The sequence below is a fragment of the Taudactylus pleione genome, unplaced genomic scaffold (genome assembly GCF_031769625.1).
Source record: "Taudactylus pleione unplaced genomic scaffold, aTauple2 ptg000189l, whole genome shotgun sequence".
NCBI classification, from domain to species: Eukaryota; Metazoa; Chordata; class Amphibia; order Anura; family Myobatrachidae; genus Taudactylus; species Taudactylus pleione.
This window is the reverse complement of record NW_028284591.1, coordinates 2,650,475-2,671,661: the sequence shown is the minus strand read 5'-3', so window position 1 is coordinate 2,671,661 and position 21,187 is coordinate 2,650,475.

Here is a 21,187-nt window from a genome sequence, read left to right as displayed (position 1 = left end):
TAAAAGGAAAAAAAATCACACAAATTAGACAATCAGCGCTACATGGCGCAACTACAAGGGCTGTTTAACACAAAAGGAAGCTAGATGTATGTGGACACATTAATATACAGGTTTTGTATGGCACACCCAGGTTCAATGGAAATGGGGTTGAACCGGGAATAACCCAGGTCCAAAGTGCAGTGTAAACAGGGTCTGAACTGGGTTTGAATCGTGTTCTAAAAACCCGGGTCGGACCCAGGTTTTTGTTGGAAAAGGTGTATAAGTAGAATCTACAGATTTGTTGAATAGGCCAATTCACATGTAAATCTATTTCCCATAGTGCTGTTAAAGTATGTTTATGTGCCCTTGTGACAACCCTCTTTTTATGGTCGAGGATATAAAGTGGACTATACATTTATCTAGTATGCTCATTCCGAGGGAGGCCCATGGGATGTACATGAAACGCATATAGGGCCTGATTCATCACGGATCGCAATTGCAACAGTGTGTGCAGATCGGCCGATGGTGCATACTGCACATGCACCACAGTGTGCAGGTCAGGATTGCGATAGCACTGCGATCACGTACACAGACAGAAAGCCATCACAGAGTGAGTGACGGGATGTCAGTGTTTGGGGGTGGTGACAAGGGAGTGGTCAGAGAAACGCAGGCGTGCCTGTCCATTTCAATGCTGTTTCCTGGGTGTGCATAAATTAGCCACTGCGATGGCATACACAGATTGAGTACTCACTGCATGCGATGAGACTTGCTGTAATTCTGCATGAGGATCCAATGCTACTCAATGTTACCGATGTATATGCAGGATTGTGAGGTCTTCCGGAAGCGATTGGGAGGTGGCATTCCTGAGAAGTGATTGGGAGGTGGCATTCTTGATAAGTGATTGGGAGGGGCCATTCCTGAGAAGTGAATGGGAGATGGCATTCCTGAGAAGTGATTGGGAGGTGGCATTCCTGAGATGTGATTGGGAGGTGGCATTCCTGATAAGTGATTGGGAGGTGGCATTCCTGAGAAGTGATTGGGAGGTGGCATTCCTGAGAAGTGATTGGGAGGTAGCATTCCTGATAAGTGATTGGGAGGTGGCATTCCTGAGAAGTGATAGGGAGGTGGCACTCCTGAGAAGTGAATGGGAGGTGGCATTCCTGAGAAGTGATTGGGAGGTGGCATTCCTGAGAACTGATTGGAAGGTGGCATTCCTTATAATTGATTGGGAGGTGGCATTCCTGATAAGTGATTGAGATGTGGCATTCCTTATAAGTGATTGGGAGGCGGCATTCCTGATAAGTGATTGGGAGGCGGCATTCCTGATAAGTGATTGGGAGGCGGCATTCCTGAGAAGTGATTGGGAGGTGGCATTCCTGAGAACTGATTGGAAGGTGGCATTCCTTATAATTGATTGGGAGGTAGCATTCCTGAAAAGTGATTGGGAGGTGGCATTCTTGATAAGTGATTGGGAGGGGCTATTCCTGAGAAGTGAATGGGAGATGGCATTCCTGAGAAGTGATTGGGAGGTGGCATTCCTGAGATGTGATTGGGAGGTGGCATTCCTGATAAGTGATTGGGAGGTGGCATTCCTGAGAAGTGATTGGGAGGTGGCATTCCTGATAAGTGATTGGGAGGTGGCATTCCTGAGAAGTGATTGGGAGGTGGCATTCCTGATAAGTGATTGGGAGGTGGCATTCCTGAGAAGTGATAGGGAGGTGGCACTCCTGAGAAGTGAATGGGAGGTGGCATTCCTGAGAAGTGATTGGGAGGTGGCATTCCTGAGAACTGATTGGAAGGTGGCATTCCTTATAATTGATTGGGAGGTGGCATTCCTGATAAGTGATTGGGAGGTGGCATTCCTTATAAGTGATTGGGAGGTGGCATTCCTGATAAGTGATTGGGAGGTAGCATTCCTGATAAGTGATTGGGAGGTGGCATTCCTGATAAGTGATTGGGAGGTGGCATTCCTGATAAGTGATTGGGAGGTGGCATTCCTGATAAGTGATTGGGAGGTGGCATTCCTGAGAAGTGATTGGGAGGTGGCATTCCTTAGAAGTGATTGGGAGGTGGCATTCCTGAGAAGTGATTGGGAAGGGCCATTCTTGAGAAGTGATTGGGAGGTGGCATTCCTGAGAAGTGATTATGAGGTGGCATTCCTGATAAGTGATTGGGAGGGGCCATTCTTGAGAAGTGATTGGGAGGTGGCATTCCTAAGAAGTGATTGGGAGGTGGCATTCCCAATAAGTGATTGGGAGGGGCCATTCTTGAGATGTGATTGGGAGGTGGCATTCCTGATAAGTGATTGGGAGGTGGCATTCCTGAGAAGTGATTGGGAGGGGCTATTCTTGAGAAGTGATTGGGAGGTGGCATTCCTGAGAAGTGATTGGGAGGTGGCATTCCTGAGATGTGATTGGGAGGTGGCATTCCTGATAAGTGATTGGGAGGTGGCAGTCCTGAGAAGTGATTGGGAGGTGGCATTCCTGATAAGTGATTGGGAGGTGGCATTCCTGAGAAGTGATTGGGAGGTGGCATTCCTGAGAAGTGATTGGGAGGTGGCACTCCTGAGAAGTGAATGGGAGGTGGCATTCCTGAGAAGTGATTGGGAGGTGGCATTCCTGAGAACTGATTGGAAGGTGGCATTCCTGATAAGTGATTGGGAGGTGGCATTCCTGATAAGTGATTGGGAGGTGGCATTCCTGATAAGTGATTGGGAGGTGGCATTCCTGAGAAGTGATTGGGAGGTGGCATTCCTGAGAAGTGATTGGGAGGGGCCATTCTTGAGAAGTGATTGGGAGGTGGCATTCCTGAGAAGTGATTGGGAGGTGGCATTCCTGCGAAGTGATTGGGAGGGGCCATTCTTGAGAAGTGATTGGGAGGTGGCATTCCTAAGAAGTGATTGGGAGGTGGCATTCCCGATAAGTGATTGGGAGGGGCCATTCTTGAGATGTGATTGGGAGGTGGCATTCCTGAGAAGTTATTGGGAAGTGGCATTCCTGAGAAGTGATTGGGAGGGGCTATTCTTGAGAAGTGATTGGGAGGTGGCATTCCTGAGATGTGATTGGGAGGTGGCATTCCTGAGACGTGATTGGGAGATGGCATTCCTGAGAAGGGATTGGGAGGTGGAATTCCTGAGAAGTGATTGGGAGGTGGCATTCCTGAGAAGTGATTGGGAGGTGGCATTCCTGAGAAGTGATTGGAAGGTGGCATTCCTGAGAAGTGATTGGGAGGGGCCATTCTTGAGAAGTGATTGGGAGGTGGCATTCCTAAGAAGTGATTGGGAGGTGGCATTCCTGAGAAGTGATTGGAAGGTGGCATTCCTGAGAAGTGATTGGGAGGGGCCATTCTTGAGAAGTGATTGGGAGGTGGCATTCCCGATAAGTGATTGGGAGGGGCCATTCTTGAGATGTGATTGGGAGGTGGCATTCCTGAGAAGTTATTGGGAGGTGGCATTCCTGAGAAGTGATTGGGAGGGGCTATTCTTGAGAAGTGATTGGGAGGTGGCATTCCTGAGAAGTGTTGGGAGGTGGCATTCCTGAGACGTGATTGGGAGATGGCATTCCTGAGAAGGGATTGGGAGGTGGAATTCCTGAGAAGTGATTGGGAGGTGGCATTCCTGAGAAGTGATTGGGAGGTGGCATTCCTGAGAAGTGATTGGAAGGTGGCATTCCTGAGAAGTGTTTGGGAGGTGCCATTCCTGAGAAATGATTGGGAGGTGGAATTCCTGAGAAGTGATTGGGAGGGGCCATTCCAGAGAAATGATTGGGAGGTGGCATTCCTGAGAAGTGATTATGAGGTGGCATTCCTGGAAAGTGATTGGGAGGTGGCATTCCTGAGAAGTGAATGGGAGGTGGCATTCCTGGGAAGTGATTGGGTGGTGGCATTCCAGAGAAGTGAATGGGAGGTGGCATTCCTGAGAAGTGAATGGGAGGTGGCATTCCTGATAAGTGATTGGGAGGTGGCATTACTGAGAAGTGATTGGGAGGTGGCATTCCTGAGAAGTAATTGGGAGGTGGCATTCCTGAGAAGTGATTGAGAGGTGGCATTCCTGAGAAGTGATTGGGAAGTGGCATTCCTGAGAAGTGAATGGGAAGTGGCATTCCTGAGAAGTGATTGGAAGAGGCCATTCCTGAGATGTGATTGGGAGGTGGCATTCCTGAGAAGTAATTGGGAGGTGGCATTCCTGAGAAGTGATTGGGAGGGGCCATTCCTGAGAAATGATTGGGAGGTGGCATTCCTGAGAAGTGAATGGGAGGTGGCATTCCTGAGAAGTGATTAGGTGGTAGCTAAACAGATGCACGGAGATGATCTGACTTATGGGCGTATTATAGGAGTGTCACAGGCGTGCCGCTAAAATGTTTGCTTTCACAGAAGCTCAATTATTCACTTTGCAGGCCATACTCAGGCTTTACAGCTGCACCTGCCATAGGCCTGGTGCAAGTGTTGATGGTGCAACCGATAGAGGCGTCTAAAGACGCATCAGGTGGTATTACAGTGTCTACAGTTACTTGCAGTGGGAATGCCCATCTTTTCACATTCACACACATTATATAGACCAGGGAAGGGCTTTGGAGCTGCATTTGCATAAAGTCATGGACAGGTGCTCACCTAAAAAGGCAGAAGCCCCTGGTGTGCATCCAACTCTGAATCATGCCCAGAGTGTAACTATAGACTCATTGGTGCATGGCATGTATTGTGGGCGAGGGGTATAGCCAGCATATGAGGTATTGCATGAGTGTTGTGCATTGTGTGTTGTTGTTATGTTTGTTTCTGAAATCAGGTTTTTTTATAGTCATAAACTACTCTACATATGGAAGTGTGTGCTTTCTCCTTCCTCCCACCTCTCTCTGTGACAGGAAGTCGCACTCAGCTGAATGCAGCTTCCAGGTAAAAGCCATTATAGAGGTTAACATGAGGAGAGACTCATCCAGGGCTGATGCTCCCATTATGCAGCTTTAGGGGTGCTGGGATCTGGGGGGTGAGGCTGGGTGCCACCCAGGTCATATTGTAGAAAAATGAAGGATGTCTCTTAAAGTTTTCTGCAAAAGTGCAACTATCCTGGGCAGCAGTGGAGTCTGGACAGTGTTTCGTATTTGGGCAAAAGTGCATTTGGACTGCAGCCAGCCAGGAGGAGGTAACAGGTTTTCTATTTTATAATGTCTGTAGGTACAAAATATGTAAGTTTGGGAGTAGGAGATGTGGTATGCTGAAGCTTGGCCTATGGTGCCAAGAAACTTTACACCAGCCTTGCATTCATCATTACCATACACACTCCCCTTAATTAACATTGCTTGTTTCTTATTGTTACTGCAAGAGTCCTCCAACGCATTTCATCCCTCAAGGGGACTTCTTCAAGGGTAGGATATATTATAATTAATATTATTATCCTTTACTTATGTTGCGCCAGAAAGGTTCTGCAGCACCTAACAAAGCGCATAAACAGTTGAACAGAACAAGAGAACAGTGACTTACAGTACAAATCAATGCAGGATAAGTACATGGTATATAAACATTGCTGCAACAGCGATCATAACACTCAAATAAGTAGCAGGGTGGCATAAGTCAATGGTTAGGTGCCATTGCAAGGACTATGGAATAGATTATAGTATAAGTAAGGAAAGGGAAAGCACATGGGGGAAGAGGGCCCTGCTTGTAAGAGCTTACATTCTAAATGTTAATATGTTTACCCCCAAGGTTAACCAAAAGCTGAATACAACTATGCTAAATGCATCATGGCCAAATGGTGAATGACGGCCTCAGCACTATACCACAAAAATCCATTGTGATATTGGACCTGTTCCAGAGGTGGATGCAGTGTCGATATTTGCGCAGTTGAGCGATTATTTGCTACTGCGGCGCATAGGTACCACTGAGTGAATGCTGAGACCACTGTTGCAAATGAAGTCGCTTGTAATAGAGCTGGAGGAGGACAGCCATGGGCATTCCTGGGAGGTGGCTTGATGCACAAAACGGCCATCTCATGGGCATGTTATAGGAGCGTCATGGGCATGTCAGTGAATGCTGCCGTGTTCTCAAATGCTGTGCCGCAACCACAGAGGCCGTGATTAGAGGAAGTTACGTCAGCCATAGGGTGTCGTAAGTAACGGTGATCGCAATACTGTGCTGATAGTGGAGTGTTTGAGTCCACCACCGCATTTGCACTGTCCACGGACATTGTAAGTGGGCGTCTCATGGCTTGCACTGTCTGACGCTCGCAAGTACACAGGGGGAAGACTGAGACTAGCATTTGCATATTTTTCGCAGCAGCGGATCTAAAAGAAATCGCAACCATTCCTGCGTTAGCGCCCATCTCTGAATCAGCCCCATTATTACATAGTTTGTCATAGTGATCAATAGATCACTTTCAGTAAATGCCACGCAGGGTAACTGTAGTAGGAAATTCAGGCGATTTCCTTTTCTCCATTACTAATCATAACAGTAAGACAAATGCCATCGATCTTATCAATAATTCATCTAATTATTGTACTATTGGCATGGTCCCCAGGCGGTTGGCTGACCTGTCCCTATAATAACCCACTGCTGTGTCCATGTTTTTTTTTTTTGTTTGTTTTGATCCGACTATTGTAGCAGAACCCAGAAGTACTAGATAGGTGGCCACCACAGAAACTGGTTGCTTTGGCCGAACACATTGAATAAAGTCAAAATTAACCAAATTTCCCAACATGATCAGCCTGTCTGTGGCCTGCATAGCAGCAAGCTCAGGGAGTAAAGCATATTATTCCATTTCTGATCCTGCAGTGTAATAACGCTGGGCCTGGCGAGGAGTTGATCGCTAGGTGACTGTTGCAGAGCTGTACATGTCTATGTGAGTGGATCACTGCTATACGTGCACGTGGTCAAACACCCGTCATCGTCATCAATGCGGAATTGCTCCCATCCCTTTCTTGATACAAAAGATGAGTCTGTGAACAGGTGCAGTTACGTTTGCCGACAGCTACAGTCATGGCCATCGGACACTACTGGCAAATTCCACACAGGCCGATGGCCTGATGATCCTGTGCAGCCCGAAAGCCTAGCCGAGCAGCTCCACCTCCTGGTGCCCTGCTCAGCCAGCAGAGAGAAGGGTGCATGCCGCAATGCAACTGAGGTGTGACCATGCCATCATTAGGGGGGAGGCTTCCAACGGTCCCTGACTGCAGCTGATGTAGTCACACCACTGGTGGACTAAATGTCACAGGCTTAGATGTTTAGTGGTCATTACATATCACCGGTCTGCTTACAGTGCAATGAGCACACCGTCTGTTCCGGTTAAGGGCTGACTAGGTTCATCAGCATGTTCTGTACTAATTATGATAACACCAGACAAGGTTTTATCTGGAAATCTGGAACTACACATTAAGCAATGTTGCAAGTGATTACATTGCCCAATGCTCATTCTGTTTGTAACCACCATGCTAAGAGTGTTTTATACAATGCATACTATGATAAAAGTGATAAAAGTGATGATATAACACAATGGACCTGATGCTGAATCGCACGCAGAACGCACACTGCAGCGTGTACCGGGGTCCGCCCGTCTGGGTCTTTATGGAAATGTCGCTACAAACTCCTTCCCTTGTGTACATCTGTACGGCTGAATGTCCACTTTTAGCATCCGTGCAGGCTGTAATACTGATTGCTGTGTCCTTATAATCCACCATAGGTCGCACCCTATGGTACGTGCAGTTTCTCGGTCTGACCATGGCCTCCTATATCTGTGGCTATGAACGCAGCCGGACCTTTTTTGCATTTATTTCTAGTGACCTCCCAGTCACGGGATGCAGTCGAGATGCCAACGGTCTAAATTCCGACTGTTTAATCCCAGCAGGTGTCTAATGACCGGCGTCAAAATCCCGACGCCTTTCATTAGACCTATGCCGGGAGCCTGACACCCTGCTTACCGATCAAAGGTAAGCCAGCGCAGACAGCCGTGCGGGGGGGGGTCGGGTTAGGTTAGGGGCTCCCGGTTGGGACATAGGGTTAGGCACCCCCCCGGGAGGTTAGGTTTAGGCTAGGGGAAGGGGAGGTTAGGGTTAGGCAACCCCCCGGGTGACAGCGTTAGGCTGCAGAGAAGGGGGGGGTTAGGTTTAGGCACTTAGAGGGGTGTTAGGGTTAGGCACTTGGGGGGGAGGTTAGGGTTAGGCACCCCTAAGGGAGGGTTAGGATTAGGGAGGGGAGGTTAGGTTAGTAAATAGAAAAAATACTACCTGTCGAGATCTCACTGCCGGGCTTTCCGCTGTCAGGCGGTAAATCATACTGATCCCCCAGTCACCACCCAGGGACGCCAATCACTTTTCCACAGCGATTCTAATACCACCTGCCGCGGTGGCAGCAGTGCCTTTTTGCATGCACTGTTTAACGCATGCACTGTAGGACTTTTTACAAATGTTCGCTTATGCTGCAAAACATCCCTCAACGACGTGATCATCGGCATTGCAATGCAGCTCTGTGTTATGTTACATCATTACATTTATCATACTGCACATTGTATAAATAGCAACATCCGCAGAAGTACAATCAATTATAGGAGCGATAGTAACCACAGGGTTTTTATTTTAAGACATCTAAAGAATATTTAGGACAATAGTGTGTAGAGTAGACTCATTGGATATATTGACTATTGGGCTGTGTGACTTATTCCTGAAATCACAGAACGTGTATTCTCAACAACATCTAAAAAAAATGTTCCTGTTTTATTCTTCAAAAATCTTTAATTTGTTGATCAATAATTCCCGTGTTAACAACACTTTGAAATATATAGTATCAGTTTCAATTCTGAGTACGTGAAGTGTGTTATCTTACAGTTACAGCAGCACGAGCGATGTTCTGTTCTGTGTTTTTAAAAAGAGTTTGAAAGAATTGAACGTTTTTAAGGTTTTACATTTAATATCTCCAATAGCTGCCCAAAAAGGACATTTACTATTTGTTTAGTGGTTACATTATTATCATTATAAATGTAGCATGATACTTTTTTTAATGCAGGATTATATGTTTGTGGTTATGTCTGGAATGAATGGAGTAAAACCTTAGGGGTAAATTTACTAAGTTGAGAGTTTTTAGAAGTGGAGATGTTGCCCATAGCAACCAGTCAGATTCTAGCTATTATCTTCTAGAAGGTGCTAGTTAAATGTTAAGTAGAATCGGATTGGTTGCTATGGGCAACATCTCCACTTCTAAAAACTCTCATCTTAGTAAATATACCCCTTTGACTGGTCACTAAATGGATTCATATGTTCATCACTGATTTCCATCTCCCTGGATTCGATTTAATCTCATAGAGGAAGATTCAAGTCTATGCGATAGATTGCAGGTGATGGGCTGTAGTTTATCTCAGTATGGGACAGTTCGCCCTTAAGAGGATAAGGTTTATGTTTGACACTTGGGGGAGATGCACCAAGCCTTGGAGAAAGATAAAGTGGAGAGAGATATTTTAACAGTTTTCAGCTTCTAACACAGGTCTGCGGATCAAGATAGTTCCGGGAACTATAGTTTCTGCCAACAAGCCCCCACCATTATCATTGCAATCCCCTCAGGGTCGTAAATAGGGTTGTGCAACCAGTGCTGTCACACAGGGCTCAAAGCCGAGGGGGCGGCACTGTTGCTACCCTGGTGGCACTTAAATGTGGCTTGCAGGGTGCCTGGAACAGTACCCTGAAGCCTGCAGAGCTGTCCAGCATGTCCTTAGGACACGGACTGGCGCTCAGCTACTTGTTCCTAGCCCCTTCTTCCGTGATGTCATATGTGCTGGTGGCATAGGGCACATTGATGTCCAGATACAGCATTGCAACCAGCAGACTTTGGGCCTGATTCAGAGGCGCACGCTATTTGCATGCACTCACTCTGAATCAGGCCTCCAGGCCGCTCGCCCACCATCGACCCGCTTGCGAAGGCTGTGCGCTCACGAGCGGGTCTGAATCAGGCCCTTTGTTTTATAATCACAGATACTGATTTTACTTTGGAAATACAGGGCTTATTATTTTTTGCTATGCAGTTAGGTATAAGTTTTGGTATAGGGGGTTAGATATTTTTTTCCCAACTTGACCACAGTAAATACCACAAACACTAATTTGAATGTTAACATAAATGCCAACCTTAAAGAAGACTTCAGCTCAAAACTTAAAATCTAGTGGATGGTGAAGTATGATATGTTCAGACTGACGGGCCTATTTATCAACAAGTTTTATCATACGCAACAAGTTTTAAATGCTGCTTAATCCAGTCAGCTCCCAACTGTAAGTTTTCAAACAGATGACAGTTAGGAGTTGATTGGCTGGAGCACCATTATCATACGCAACGAGTTTTAAAACTTGTTGCGTATGATAAAGCTCGTTAATAACTGAGCCCCTAAGGGTCCGACCTGCTAAGCCTTGGAGAGAGATAAAGTGGACGGAGATAAAGTACCAGCCAATCAGCTCCTAACTGCCATTTTTTTAAAAAGCCTGTAAAGTGACAGGATCTGATTGCTTGGTACTTTATCACTCTCCACTTTATGTCTCTCCAAAGCTTAGTACATAGGGCCTGATTCAGACCCTGCCGCAAGGCTGCTTTCGCATGCAGCTGTCTGCATCCAAAGTATGCAAATCCCGCGATCGCACGGCAAGGCATTAGCACGCCCACTCTGTCTTGCCGTGCGATCGCGGTATGAAGTTAGACGCCCACCAACCTGTTATAAGATGCCCACTTTCCCTTAGTAACACACGTCATCTCCAGGAAGTGTATTAAACAATCGGTAACATCGAGTAACATCGGACCCATACGCAGCATTTGTGGCTGACCATACCCTACCGCAAGCAATGCGAGTGCTGCTGTGTTTAAATCAGCCATGTGACGTGTATGCTAACGATGCGTCTTAATTATGCACGCCCCTGAAGTGGCGTTTAAACGCACAGACACGCCTGCGTTCGCACCACCACACTCCCGTTACCATCGACCACCCCCTGACACCACCCACAATCGGCTCATCCTGTCACTCATGTTTGCAGTGCGTCTGTGTACAGTCTGCGTACGCTTCCCGATCGCATCGACTGGTTCGTGCATGCGCACTGCATCTTGTACGCATGCGCAGATTGCAAACATCGGCAGGCTGCGTGCGAATACAGCCTGTGACCGAGTCTGAATCAGGCCGTCAGACCCCTAAATCCGGAGTTTTAATGAACTTTGCCGTATAATGTATTTACACTAATAGTCCCCTGCCGCCCTGTTCCCCTGTGACCTGAATAAAGCATATGAGATGTTGTTATGCCCCAATCTATTTCCCAGCGTACATTAAAGATGACTATGCTAGGGGATGGGCATTGACAACAGCCCTGTCATCAATGAGCAGTCCTAGAGTACAGGAAAGCAATGTTGGACTCCTAGCGACTCCACGGACCTGGATGACTTATCAAACAGGGTATCATAGATGAATGAAACTCTGGATTATATCTTATCATCATGAATTCCATCCACAAATGTTGAGTAGAGATTATCTTTACCATAACACTTATACCGAAATTGCCTCTTAGCCCGGATCATAAATCTAACCCTTACAGCTATTTGGAGAGGGATAGAAATAGTGTTATCGCTCCATCCACTTCTTGGCAGACTGCAATTATGCAGTGATCCCATAGGTGTGGGGTTACAGAGGCACGATCCAGGGTGTCCTCACTCAGGTGTTGATCCAACCTTCTAATGAAGACTAGTGGAGAGGGTACCCATAGCAACCAATCAGATTTGGTCTATCATCAAGAAAAATGATAGCTACAATCTGATTGGTTGTGCTATGGGCAACACCCCCAATTGTCCTCTTTACAAGGTTTGATAAATCTCCCCCACAAAGAGGTGCAAAACTGAACTTGAATCTGGTTGCATGTATGACAGACCCCTATGGCAAAATCAGATCTCCTCATATAGACGTCATATTTTTACATGGAGACTACGTGTCAGTGATAACACAAATTTTCTAAGAAACGTCTTAAATAACTGTGACCATGCTGTAAACTAGAATCTTCCAATTATCCCAGCTAACAAGCAAGCCTGGGCATAGCATTCTGGGATGGAAAGGAGCAATGTAATTGGCTAACTGCATATTAATTAGAAAACATTCTAAATTGGTCAGTGACCCCTGAGGACTGAGCTGGACGTGACTGATTACGGATGAGTGCCTTAGCTTACAAATAGCCCACTCCAGGTAAACACAATTCAGACAATTCAGATGCTAAACGATTGTTTTGCCCTTGCTGGCTTCCTGAAAGAACAGTTACAGAATAATAAAGGCTCAAATGTTGCATTTAAGTCTGAGTCTGTTGTGTAAAACTGGGCAGTAAATGAGATGAAGAACCTATGGACACCAGACCTGACCCCTCCAGCTAAGGGTATTGTTGCTTAGCAACCAATTATCCAGAGATTTTGTTCCGGCCTCCATGTACTTCGTCTTCCTTTTGTAGCCTGCAGTATCCTTCAATCAATTCGGACTCTTCAATACATGATTAGATATTTGTGGGATGATTTTCTTAATTTTGCCTTCAACAGATCATTCATGTGGTGCACTCGGAAATTTGTATTTTGTGGGCATTTCCTTTATAGTCTGTCATCTTTGTTATACCTTTTTGGAATTTGAGCATTTTTAGAATTCTTTTTCTTTTTTTTGGCATTCCTTCCACCACGCCCATATTTGTATTTGTTTTGTAGTTGAAACATTTACCCTGATACAGAGATGTACGCAAACCCAATGGTTTGACATGCTGCAGCCGTTTGGGGGTGGGATGGAGGCAGTAACCTGGACTATTTTACAAAACAGGGGCATGTCAACTCCCATTTTGTAGGCATGGTCCGTGTCTTCCGAGGCAGATTTCCTGGCCCCGGCAGAGGAGTTCCAGAGGCCATTCTAAATAAGCTTTATGGTGCATACACACAGTCAGATATTACTGGTCGATTTGTTCGATAACGATATCGATCCTATGGTTATCATTAAAATCGTCCAGTTTTTGGCCCTTTGAAATGACCAAACGATGGTCGATATCGATATCGACCATCGCCCGTGCATGCAGGCCAACCTGGTCGATATTGAGCAGGTTGGGCTGGTTACTATAGGGACATTATATAGTCGTTGGGAGGCTGGTGCATGTGCTGGATGTCCGATATCGAACTTCCAGAACATGCAGGACGATCAGACAATGATCATCTGATCGTTGTCTGATCGGAGGAATTGCTCCATGTGTACGGAGATTTGTTTTGTCTTAATTCATTTCCGCTAGTCATGTACTGTAGTTTAAGCACCAAGAGTAAAAAAAAAACAAATATAGGGGTAGATGTACCTAGCATTGGAGAGAGATAAAGTGGAGAGAGAAAAAGCACTCACTGATGTCAGAGGTTACCAAACGCGGTCCTCAAGGCACCCTAACAGTTCAGGTTTTAGACATATCCATGGTTGAGCACAGGTAGTTAAATCAATTTGACTGAGGTACTAATTAAGGGCCTGATTCAGACCCACTCGCAAGTGGCTGTCCGCTCGCAAGTGGGACGATGGTGTGCACTGAGCATGCGCACGACGGAGGGAGCTCCATCGTGCGCATGCGCGAGACGCGACGAGCGAAGGACTTTCCTTCGCTCGTTGTGTCTGATCAAAGGGGGCGTGCTGTCGATGTTGATTGACAGCACGCCCCCTTTGGTGGGCGCGCCGGGGGCGTGCCTCCCAGACGGGGGTGTTCCCAAGGGAACGCCTACCGTCAGAAGCCGGCACACTGACATCACTAGTGATGTCAGTGGGAGTGATTTTGGCTCTGATAGAGCCAAAATCACTCTGGGCCTTGCGGTTAAGAAACTCAACCGCAGGCTCCGGCTCGCAGTGGCGATGGTCGCGATGGTCAAGACCATCGCGACCATCAACCTGCACGCTCGTATAGGCTGTGGGTGGTGACCCACAGCTATACGAGCGTCCAGGAGGACGCTCCATAATTATGGAGGTGGGCCCTGATTCAGAGCGAGCGCTCTGGTCAGAGCGTCCGGCTCTGAATCAGGGCCTAAGTCACCTGTGGACAAGCCTGGATATCCTTAAAACCTGTACTGTTAAATGCCTTGAGGACTGAGGGCCTGATTCAGACCCGCTCGCGAGCGCTGAGCTCTCGCAAGCGGGTCGATGGTGCCCTAATGCGCATGCGCACGACGGAGGGAGCTCCGTCGTGCGCATGCGCGAGACCCGCGTAGCGACAGCCAAGCTGTCGCTATGGGTCTCGCACCAAAGGGGGCGTGCTGTCGATGGTGAGTGGGTGTGCCGGGGGCATTGCTGCCCAGATGGAGGCGTTTCCATGGGAACGCCTACCGTCTGGGGCCGGCCCCACTGACATCACTAGTGATGTCAGCGGGAGTGCTTTTGGCTCTGATAGAGCCAAAAGCACTCCAGGGCTTGCGGTCACCGAGACCCTACCGCAGGGTCTCGTCGCAAGCCCTATGGTCGCGATGGTCTTGACCATCGCGACCATCTTTTTGGCCGCTCGCATAAGCTGTAGGTGGTCACACACAGCTATGCGAGCGGCCAGGAAGCCGCTCCATTTTTAGGTAGGAGGGCCCTGATTCAGAGCGAGCGCTCTGGTCAGAGAGTCCGGCTCTGAATCAGGCCCTGAGTTTGGGAACCTTTGGGTTATGTCATCCTTTCAATATTTAAAAAAAGCGGTAATATAAGATTTGTCACTGCATCACTCTCACCATCATTAGATGGCGAGAGCGATATGGCCCCCATTGCCAGAAATGGGGACCTGACTGCAGCCTATCCGGCTTCAATGAAGCCTTGCAGGCACTGCCGGGTCCCAGACTGACCGTTGCGCATGGGCATGATAAAAGTCCTTCGCTGGCAGCGTTAGGCTGCCAGCATCTGAGCAGGGGATGCCGACGACAAGAGGGGCGTCTGTAGACCTCGCTGAGGTAAGCAATGATGAATACTAGTGACATATTTGTTTGTACCACTGCATTACTAAACAAAATATGCTGCTGGTATCCATTGATAAATGGTGCCAAAAGTATCAGCACCTAACTGCACCTAACTAACTGTGGCCCAGATTTATCAATGAGTGATATTGTTGTTATCACTCATTAGTAATCTTAAATGGTGCTCCAACCAATCAGCTCCTGACTGTCATGTGTTTGAAAAATGACAGTTAGGAGCTGATTGGTTGGTACTTATCAACGTACCTTATTACCAGCGCCATATTTCATTTAGTATCACAGTGATGCTAACGAATATGTCACTGGTATTCGGCATTACTCACCTCCCCAGCGAGGTCCTGTAACGATCTCCCTCCTCAGCTGCGTTTTCTGCTCTGTTGCTGGCAGCCTATCGCACCTGCTGCAGACTCGGCAGTGTCTGGGAGGCTTGGCTTTACCCGGAAAGGCTGCTGATGTGTCCCCATTGTCTTTCACCTTATATATGAAATGTTAGAGGACTGTTAGAGGACTGATCACCATCTTTTATTGATGGAAAGTTGTGACATTTATTTAGATAATATTGTGTGTTTGTACATGGAATAATCATCGTTATGTTTTCTTTTGTGTAGTTGTCTGTTTTAAAATAAATGCATTTAAATTAGAGATGTGCGGGTTCGGATTTACTCGGTTCTTATCGCCATTTTACCGCAAGTTCGGATTAGTTCGGATTTATTTTATTGGCTATCCAAAACACGTGATAGCCGATAGCCAATAAAATGCCGTTTTGAGATCCGAGTAAAACAGAGTAAATCCGAACCCGCTCATCTCTAATTTAAATAAACTTAAAAGTCCTCCCATACCACTCAGTTATAATGCTGTTTATCAGTGCCCCATTGTCTTTCTTTTGTACTGTTTTTAGTGGATTGCAGTTCCCACTTTGTGAGCTGCTTTGCAGACGGTATGCAGTCAGAAAGCCGACGCCAGCTTCCCGACTGTGCAATCCCGACAGGGGACTAATGATAGGCGTCAGGACCCCGATGCCTATCATCTGTATACTGGGATCCCGACGCCAATCATCTGTATACTGGGAGCCCGACGCCCGGCATACCGAACGAAGGTAAGCCGGGGGGTGGGCGCTCACAGCCACTTAAGTTAGGGGCTCTCGGCAGGGACTTAGGGTTATGCAATCCCCGGGAGGGTTAGGGTTAGGCTAGGGGAAGGGGGGGTTAGGGTTAGGCTAGGGGAAGGGGGGGGGGGGGTTAGGGTTAGGCACCACACTGGGAGGGTTAGATTTAGGCTGTGGGAACAGGGGGGTTAGGTTTAGGCACTTATGGGGGGATGTCAGGGTTAGGCACTTGGGGGGGAGGTTAGGGTTAGGCACCCCTAAGGGAGGGTTAGGGGGTGAGAGGGTTAGGTATAGTCATGGCCGGCCCTAGCCCAAATTTTTTGGTAAGCAAGTATATTTTTTGGCACCCCCCCTATGCAGTGCCCCCTTTTACAGTACCCCTCGTAGTGGTCTCCTCTGTGCAGTGCCCCTTGTGCCCCCAGTAGTAAGCCCCTTATATAGTGCCCCCAGTAGTAGTCCTCCTATGCAGTGCCCCCAGTAGTGGTACCCCATATGCAGTGCCCCTTATATAGTGCCCCCAGTATTGGTTCCCCTCTGTGCAGTGCCTCTTGTGCCCCCAGTAGTAAGCCCCTTATATAGTGCCCCTAGTAGTACTCCCCCCTATAAAGTGCCCCCAGTAGTGGTACTCCCTATGCAGTGCCCCTTATATAGTGCCCCCAGTAGTAGTCCCCCCATGCAGTGCCCCCAATAGTGATACCCCTTATGCAGTGCCCTTTAAACAGTGGCCCCAGTTGTAGTTCCCCCCCAATGCAGTACCCCCAGTATTGCCCTTTATACAGTGCCCCCAGTAGTGGTCCCTCGATGCAGTGCCCCCAGTGGTACTCCCTCCCTTGTAGTGCCCCCAGTGGTAGTCCCCCCCCTTTGTAGTAATCCTAGTAGTAGTCCCTCCTTGTAGTAGCCCCCCCTTGTTGTGCCCCCAGTGGAGGTTCCCTCCCTATGCAGTGCCCCAGTAGTAGCCACCCCCTTGTAGTAGTACCCCCTTTGCTGTAGTCCCCCCTTTGTTGTGCTTCCAGTGGAGATTCCCCCCCTATGCAGTGCCCCAGTAGTAACCCCCCCCCGAGTAGACACACATGTAATAAAAATAAAAACACTTACCTGAATTCCCGCTCGGCCGCCGCCATCCGCTCCTCAGTCCATCCTCCTGGGCCGGGCTGCTCTGCATTATGGGAGAGACGTCATGACATTATGACGTCTCTCTCCCATTACTCACTGCGGGAGCCGAAAAGCTCCAGCCCGGCTCTGGCAGTGGGCGCAGTAGCCAATGAGAGTCTGACTGACTCTCATTGGCTGCTAATCAAAACAAACACACAGTTGACGGCGCCGGCGGTTGTGTGTTTGTCACTGTGTAGAGCTGACCGAACTCCGTCCGGTCAGCGCTACACGCGCGGTGCAGCTGTGTCACAGAGACACAGTCTGTCCGTGGCCAGCATGGTCGCAGCTGAGGCGCTCTCCACTATGTGGCGCCCTACTCGCGTACCATGCGTAATGGTAGAACCGGCCCTGGGTATAGTTAGTTTACTTACCCATCGGGATCTTTACTGGTGCCGGTCTTCCAGCATCGGGATTTGAACTGCCGGACATAGGTCCGGCGGTCATTCATTCTGATCCCTTGTAGACAATGGAAAATTCTACTACACAGACTGACACACCTGCATCTCCTTATAGGTATGCATCATTTCATATCGCTCCAATATGTGACATTAGGCAATTATATAGCTAAATTCCGGCGCTGTATACCTGATAGATAGTTCATCAATGATCAGGGGTCTAAGGGTTGCAGCAATGACTAACAACAAACTCTGGGGGTCATCCAGACCCACTCGCGAGCAGCAGTACGCATGCGCACGACGGAGGGAGCTCCGTCGTGCACATGCGCGAGACCCGGGGAGCGACGGGCATCCCATCGCTCCAGGCCTCGCACCAAAGGGGGCATGCTGTCGATGTTGATTGACAGCACGCCCCCTTTGGTGGGCGTGCCGGGGGCGTGCCTGCCAGATGGAAGCGTTCCCATGGGAACGCCTACCTTCTGAAGCCGGCCCCACTGACATCACTAGTGATGTCAGTGGGAGTGATTTGGGCTCTGATAGAGCCAAAACCACTCCAGGGCTTGTGGCAGGGAGACCCTACCGCAGGGTCTCGGTCGCAAGTCCGATGGTCGCGATGGTCAAGACCATCGCGACCATCTTTTTGGCCGCTCGCATATGCTGTGGGTGGTGACCCACAGCTATGCGAGCGGCCAGGAGGCCGCTCCATTTTCATGGAGGAGGGCCCTGATACAGAGCGAGCGGTCTGGTCAGAGCGTCCGGCTCTGAATCAGGCCCCCTGTGTAGGTTTGCAAAATACAGACAAATAAATACACACACTAGTCTGCGCTACCATTAAATAACTCATAACTCTCCCTGAACAACCGTTCATAATAATGACTGATATAACAGTTATAGAGACGAGGGTTCAGTTCTTGATGTTCCCTCTAAACTAGAGATGTGCGGGTATGGTTTTATTCGGTTCTTATCGCTAAATTATCACAAGTTTGGATTAGTTTGGAGTTGTCTTATTGGCTATCCAAAACACGTGACAGCCGGATAGCCAATATGATGCCGTTTTTGAGATCCGAACATATCCGAATAAATCCGAGTAAAACCGAACCGCACATCTCTACTCCAAACAGGTGCTAGTCATATGAGACAACAGTGCTGCCCTTGTAAAAATATCAGCTAATTAAAGAATGAATAAAGATGTGTCTATCCCTAAAATATAATTAAATGCATTTAATATGGTACATATAAATATTAAAATGCTCAGTCAACATACAAATAATACAAAGTACCAGATTAGTTGTACAGTGTGACAAATAGTAATGATTCTGTTGCAGATCTCTTGTCCCCATGATATTGTAAATGGCTCAAACGGTTCCTCTGGACCTTCATCAAGTTGAGCCTCAAGATTAGAAAACGGAGGAGAGAAAAGCGGGCGCATTCAATTAGAGGTGAAAAGTCACGGCCGGCAAAAAGTCTTCGCCGTTGCAATTTTTTTGTCTCATCCACCTGTTTGGTGGCGATGTTTTGACGTACTTTCGCTATACGCGCTCCTGCTTTTTGCCCTATTCAATTGCAAAACAGGCGAAAACGCAGATGTGCGAATGCTGCGAATGGCAAAACTAGCGAAAAGGACAGCTTATTTTGGGGAAATCAGACTGTACCCCAAAAAAACCCTAACTGAACCTGTAAATCAATATAGAAGTGTATTAATAGTCCTAATAAAAGTATTTTGAGTTCTTAAATTTAGCCAAAGGGCTGTTATATGCATATTTGCAGAAGTGTTGAAAAATGATCTAAAGCAATTTCTTTGGGGAAAAATAATTGCTGTAGTTAAATTGGGGGTACATTTAAATGGGTACTAGTATATATTTGGGTCTGTAAAGTGCCGTTTAAAAACTTTTAGAAAAACACCTGCTGCAGCCACCTGCAATCCTAAAAACACCTGTCCCCCCAAAATACCAGACATAGCATCGGCGAACGCTTTTCACCGATTGCGACTTTTTGCCTCTAATTGCATCTGTGTGTCCAGTAGATTTCAATAATGGAACATAGATACACTTTATGTTGGCAGGATGCTAATAAACCAAAAACAGTAAAATCCAATTCGGCCACTCCAATAATAGCTGTATAAAAAATGTGGTTGGCTCTCTTTGAGTTTACAAGTTACTGCAACACACTGATATTCTGTGCCAATAACTGGTTAATAACTGCAGATGGCTTGTTGTAAGTATTAAGCTTACTCCCGTATGAGTGTCTTAAAAACTAGGGGCATATCTACCCATTGGCCAGGATGGCACTCGCCAGGGGCGCCGCCCAAGGGGGGGTGCCGTCGGGCAGTGTCACCAGCAGCCAAGGGATGGACTATCCCGCTAGTCCCCATGCCCCACAATTGTAGGGCAGACCGTAGTGAGAGCGGTTTGCCCTACACAGTTTACAAACACACAGCCGCCAGCGGCGGCTGTGTGTTTGTTATAGCAGCCAGTCAATGAGAGTCACACGGACTCTACCGGGGGCACTTTAGGGGGGGTGGCCGCTACTGGGAGCACTGTATAGGGGGACTACTACTGGGAGCACTGTATAGGGGGCACTACTGGGGGCACTGTATAGGGGGACTACTACTGGGGGCACTGTATAGGGGGACTACTACTGGGGGCACTGTATAGGGGGACTACTGCTGGGGGCAATGCAGCATAGGGCTGGCTACTACTGGGGGCACTGTAGGGGGGCACTACTACTGGGGGCAATGCAGCATAGGGGTGACTACTACTGGGGGCACTGTATAGGGGGGACTACTACTGGGGGCAATGCAGCATAGGGAGGACTACTACTGGGGGCACTATTACTGGGGGCAATGCAGCATAGGGGGGACTACTACTCGGGCACTGTATAGGGGGGACTACTACTGGGGCAGTGCAGCATAGGGGGAACTACTAATGGGGGGCACTGTATAGTGTGGACTACTACTGGGAGCACTGTATAGGGGGACTACTACTGAGGGAAATGCAGCATAGGGGGACTACTACTGGGGGCAGCATAGGGAGGATGGGGGTAGCGGCGATGTGTTTGTTTTAGCAACCAATGAGAGTCAGACAGACTGTCACTGGCTGCTGCATCCACGGAGGGAGCCGGTCTGGTGCTCACTCATGAGCTCCGCCTTCCAGCTCCCGCAGTGGTGATGGGAAAGATGTCATGATGTTTCTTCCATAGTGCAGAGAGGGAGGACAGAGGAACGGACGGTGGTGGGCGCAGGAACGGGGATTCAGGTAAGTAATCTGTCTGTGTCTGTCTTGAGTTATATATGTAAGGGGCACAGCAATGGGGGACCACTACTGGGGGCACTGTATAGGGGGATCACTACTTGGGGGAACTGCAATGGGGCGAACTACTAGTGGGGGCACTACATGGGGGGACCCACTAATGGGGGCACTGTATATGGGGCACTAGTGGGGCACTGTATAAGGGGCACTGCTGGAGGCACTGCATAGGGGGACCACTACTGGGGTCACTACATAGGGGGACACTGCATAAGGGGCACTACTGGGGCACTTCATTGGGGGACCACTACTGGGGGCACTACATAGGGGGCACTACTGGGGGCACTGTACAAGGGGCACTGCATAAGGGGCACTACTGGGGGCACTGCATA